Source organism: Tenrec ecaudatus, chromosome 15 (genome assembly GCF_050624435.1).
Source record: "Tenrec ecaudatus isolate mTenEca1 chromosome 15, mTenEca1.hap1, whole genome shotgun sequence".
NCBI lineage: Eukaryota > Metazoa > Chordata > Mammalia > Afrosoricida > Tenrecidae > Tenrec > Tenrec ecaudatus.
The window spans coordinates 49,968,621-49,974,527 of NC_134544.1; the positions used below are offsets into that span (position 1 = coordinate 49,968,621).

The 5,907-nt window shown below is 43.5% G+C and overlaps 1 pseudogene; it reads left to right on the forward strand.

Moving 5' to 3' along the window:
• Positions 1 to 2,147: 2,147 nt before the first annotated feature.
• Positions 2,148 to 2,656, forward strand: LOC142428134 (translationally-controlled tumor protein-like; annotated as a pseudogene).
• The last annotated feature ends 3,251 nt before the right edge of the window (positions 2,657 to 5,907 follow it).

Consider the following 5,907-nt stretch of genomic DNA (forward strand, 5'->3'; position numbering starts at 1 on the left):
TCTCTGATGAAACATAATATTCCTCTGGTTCCTTAAGGCTAACTCACCCCTCATGATCATGACCCCAGCCCTGCCTTGCAGTTCTGTCTAGACTGGAGCATGTACACTGGTACAGATAAGAGCTCATGACACAGGAATCAGGTCAGATAAACCCTTCAGGAGCAGAAATGGGAGAAGTGATATCAGAAGGGTAGGGGGAAGGTGGGGTAAAGGGGAGGAAGGGGGAACTGACCACAATGATAGACACACACACACACACACCTAGGAGGAGAAACAACAGAAACCATGAAGGGAGAGACAATGGTCGGTGTAAGAGTTGAAAATGATAATAATTTATAATTTATCAAAGGGTCGTGAGGCGGGGAGGAGGGAGAGAGGGAAAAGAAGAGAAACGGATACCAAGGGCTCAAGTGGAAAGTAAATGTTTAGAAAATAACGATGGCCGATGTGGAGGAGCCAGGGCGCTACCCGTACACTGACTTGACCCGTTCAAGAAAAGTCTACACCTTAAAGGAAAAAGAAAAAGAAACGATAGCACATATGTACAAAGATGCATGATACAATTGATGTATGGATTGTTATAAGAGCTATAAGAGCCCCTGATAAAATGATCTTTAGTAAATAAATAAATAAAATTGATGTGGGGAGAAGAGAGGGGTTTCTCACAGACTTGCGCAGTTGCCCCACCAGTTGCTCATATAGTCATGTGGAACAAAACCAAGCAAACTTGAAAGACGTCAGCAAGACTCATGGGGCCCTAAGCAACACCTTACTCGTCGATTCCAGCAATGTACTGTCAGCCAAGGTGGAAGGACGGAAGCAGAAACCAGAGGTGCCACTATGCTTCTCCCTTGCTATGCTGACTTCAGGGCATGCTCATCTCCACCGGAGCTTGAACAACCTTTGCTTTCCTCCTACGAATCCGTTTGCATTGCACTGAAACAAAAACAGGACATCATCAGCATAAAACCATCTTAGCATCACTATAAAGAGACTAGGATGTTTGGGGGTGGGGGGGTGCTGGGCACGCATGCAGAAGAAAACAGCTCAAATCAGTGGTCTGCTCATTTCAGTCCACTTCACTAGAGCTGATAAACTGTGAAATTTCCATAATAATATTGAGTACAAAAAACAACCAGCGATTTGATTTGATGGGGAAATTGCATCCTGTTAGTGGATATAAAATTCTACAGCGTGTTCAATACCATTTTCAAGGCATTGGCGATGTACACATATGTTTTCATTTTTAAATGCAGTTGTAATGTAAATAATAAATCCACCACAATTTGGCTGGTCCAGAGACTGCTGGCATCATTAACTCGGAAACCCAGAGACACAAACGCTCTACTTATCTTGCTAGGCCCTCAGCCAGAAGGATCCTATAACTCTGTGGATGCTAATCGTGCCCCTGCTTCATCGACATTTCTGTCTTGCTTAAGGGTCTTCTGGGGTTCCCTATTGCTAGCTGTCTCACATTTTAACCACTCATTGCTTTTTGATGCCCTTCTTCCTCCGTTGCCTGCATCCTCTTTTATTTCTTCCTACTTCTCTGTTCACTTGCTCCCCAACAAATCAAACCCATGGTCCCTCACTTCCCAGTAGTGTCTAAAAAAAACCCATATCATATGTGTGTGTGTGTGTGCGTGTGTGTGTGATATCCACGCTACTTCTCCCTTTCCTGCATCCATGCAATGTGATTTTGCAGCAACTCCCGTGAAGAGAGCTAGTCTTACAGCTTGTTTGGCCTGTAGTATGCAGTAGGCATAATGGATCCCCAGTTCCAAGACCTTCCCAGGGCTTCTATGTTTGTACTTTCGCTTGAAAGGCTTTCATTACTGTGGGAATTAGCCCAGGCTAGCCTTCTAGAGAATCCCTAGAGGCACATTGGTGCTAAATAAAAGGTTGAAAGTTCAAATCCACCAGCCACTCCACCAGAGAAATATGAAGCAGTCTGCTTCTGTTAAAAGTTATAGCCTAAAAAAAAAAAGTTATAGCCTCCCTTTCTGCCCCTCTCTCCTTACCCCCCTTAGCCCCCCCCCCACAAGTATTCCCACCCTGCAGCACCGCTCTGGCTGCACCCTACTCCCTCAGAGCTCCGGGCTCCTCCTAAGCTAGCACCGCCCTGGTGTCTCCCTCTCGCCGCCATCATGACCATCTACCTGGACCTCATCAGCCGTGATGCTATGTTCTCCGACATCTACAAAATCCAGGAGATCACAGACGGGCTGTGCCTGAAGTGGAGGGGAAGATGGTCATTGGGACCAAACATAACAGATGACTCGCTCATCGATGAGAGTGCCTCAGCTGGAGGCTCCGATGGCGATGGGACAGAAAACACAGTGGTCACTGGTGTTGATATTGTCATCAATCATCACTTGCAGAAGACCAGCTTCACCTACAAGAAGTACAGCAAAGCCTGCATGAAACCAATCAAAGGCAAACTTGAAGAGCAGAAACCAGAGAATAAAGCCTTTCATGTATGACAGGGGCTGCAGAACACATCAGACACATCCTTGCAAATTTCAAAAACGACCAGTTCTTTCTTGGTGAGAACATGAATCCCGACGGCATGGTTGCTCTGCTGGACCACCGTGAGGATGGTGGGACCTTGTACATAATCTTCTTTAAGGATGGCTGAGAGATGGAGATGTGTTAACACGGTGGACAGCTCACGACCAATCGTCTCTCATCCTCACCGGCTGCTGTTCGCCCACACGACACCAGGACTTAGACAAATGAAACTGGTGTCATTGAGAGTGTTTCACTTGCTTTTGACCTTGATTTATTTGGAGTGGAGGCTTTTTTTTTTTTAAGAAAAAAAACAGGTCGTGTAGGTTGTCTAAAAATAAAATGCATTTAAACTCAAAATAAATTTTAAAAGTCACAGCCTATGGAGCAGTTCTAGTCTATCCTATAGTGTCTTATGAGTCGGAATCAACTTGCTGGCAGTGGGTGGGGTTTTAGGTGGGAGTCTTTTAGAGGATGAGCCACAATGTGGAAAAGGACCAAGATGTCTCAGCCAGTAGCCAGAAAAGCTGCCAAATCTATCTGAAGATGACCACAGGCACCCAAGGAGACAAACCAAAACTAGAACTGTCTAGCTGAATTCAACCCAAATGATCAACCTCTAGAATCATGAGCTTCGGAGATGATGCTTGTTTTAAGGCGCCAAGTTTGAGGGTGCTTTGTTACACAGTAAGAGCTAACTGCTACATCTATAATATCTTGTTTTCCTCTTATTTCCTTGCCTTCCTAACACCTGGCAAAGCAGTGTTTTATTATATCAGGAATTCTGATACACCTGGGAAAACAACGCCCACATGATATTCACCATCAAAACAAACCAGGCCTAGAACAACCTCCTGTATGTATGTGAATGTGTGGCTAAGCGGGTAGTCTCCAAGCTAAAGACTGTAAATTTCCATACCCCAAATAGATACCCTGGTCTTTCATAATTTTACTTTTCAGCTTCAATATCCTTTAACCTGGAGAGGAACATTTAGATTTGCCTCATATGGAGAACAACAACTCACCTGTTTGTGGTCCTGTGTGTTGCTGGGTGCATGGTACTGGGATACTGGGGTCTAAGCCACTGGTATTTCAAATGGCAGCTGGGCACCCCTGATGGATGGGATTCAGCAGAGCTTCTGGATTGACTAGGAAGAAGAGCCAGGCAATCTTTAGCAGTGAAAAACCTATGAATGGCAGCAAAGCATTGGCTGATTTCGTGCCAGAAGACAGACCTTTCCAGTTAGAATGCAAAATAAACTCACTGCCATTGAGTGAATTCTGACTCATAGTTACCCAATAGGCCAGGGTAAAACTGCCACTGTGGGTTTCTGAGACTATAACTCTACAAGAGTAGAAAGTCTTGTCTTTCTCCTGAAGAGCAGCTGGTGGTTTCAAACTGCCAATCTTTCAGTTAGCAGCCTAACGTGAACCACTATGCCACCAGGACTGGAAGTCACTCAAAATGTGAGTGAGGAAGAGTTGCCTCCTCGAACAAAGTAAACCTTGCTGATGTGGACAGAGCAAAGCTTTCAGAACCTTTCCTTGCTGATGGAGCATGACTCTAAAGAAGAAGAAACAGATGCTAACCTCCATTAGCAAACATCCACAACATGGAATGTGCAAACTGAATCCAGAAAAACTGGAAGCTGTCAAAAATGATCTGGAACACATCAAGATTGAAATGATAGGCACGTGAGCGAAAATGGATTGGTATTGGCCATCTTTAATCAGTCACATGGCCCACTGTGCCAGCAATGACAAATTGAAGAGGAATGGTCTTACAATCATATTTTAAAAGAATTTCAAGATCTGTTCTGAGGTGCAATACTGTCAATACTGCAATAACATCAATAAGCCTACAAAGAAAATTTTTTCATAGGACTGAAATTCAAATTTTCACATCAATCACTAAAACAAAAGCTTTTTAAATTTGAGATTTTGTTCCAATCTTTGTACTCTAAAACTGATCAAACATGCTGAGATATCTAATGGTTTGACTATGCAAGTTGAAAACAAACAGAAAAGAGTTGGGCAATATGGCCTTGATAATTTGGTAGAATTTTGCAACACCAAAGACTTATCCATTGGGGATCCCCTTTTTCAACAATGTAAACAGTGACTAAGCACATGAACCTCATCAGATAAAATGCACAGAAATCAAATCAACTAAATCTGAGGGAAGAGATGATAAAGAAATCCAACTATGGTACAGATCATCAACTGCTCCTACACAAGTTCCAGTTGAAGCTGGGGGGCAAGGGAGGGAAGCAAAACAAGTCTACAAGAGAGAAAGTATGGCCTTGGGTATAGCTCGTCTGAATTTAACGGTTGTCTCAAGAGGGGATTCGACGCACTGAATGCTATTGACCAAAGACTAGATGGGCTGTGGGATGGCATCATGGGCACCTTACTGAAGAAATCAAAAGGTGTTTAAGAGACAAGGAAGAAAAATTAGACCAAACAGACCAGAAGAGACTCAGAAATTTGTTCTTGAATGCAGAGTAGCAAATGGGGGAGGGAGGTGGGAAATGATGAAGCTAAAGAACCAAACAGAAGATTTCCAAGGATGGCTTGAGAAGAAAGAGGAAACCAGCAGGCTAATTTACAGAGGACAGCAAACTGCAGCTTGGGACCCAGCCACATGTGACTCAGGATATGTACATGTGGCTCTGAAGTAAAATTGAAAAATGTTATAGGGTATTATTTAGATAGTGATGATTTCATTTGTTTGTAAATATACACTTAGGGTTCTTGAATAGTTTTTAAATTTTTATGGACAGGATTGGCTCTTTTGTCTCAAAAGTTTGCCAACCCTTGGGCTGGACCATACAAGGCATTTCTCAAGCCAAAAGAATTGAAGTAAAAAATTCAGAGACTCAAGTTGCAATATTGGAAAAATACACCAGGATCTCTGGAGGGACTGTGAGTTCGCTGTTGGGCTACTCTTGGCAAGGTCAGCAGTGTAAATCCATCAGCCACTTCCCAGGGGAAAGAAGAGGCTGTCTATTCCTATAAAGATGCAAAGCCTTGGAAACCCTATACGTGGTCACTATGGACTAGAACCAGCTCCATGACAGTGGGTTTGGATTTATGGGCAAAATATTGAACAATACAGAAAACATCCAAAAGAGATTGAAGGAATACACAGAGTCACTGTACTACCGTGTTTCCCTGAAAGTAAGACGTCCCCCCAAAATAAGATTTACTTACAGTTTTGCCTCTCGCTGAAATATAAGGCACCCCCCTGAAAATAAGACCTCCCCGATAATAAGCCCCCCCAAAAAAACTACTGTAACTCTGGACCGTAGTGGTGGCACAGCCACACAGCTCACTGTTGGTCACGGCACAGCCAGAGCAGACAGGAAATGCGAGGTCTCTTTTATTAAAACAATAAAT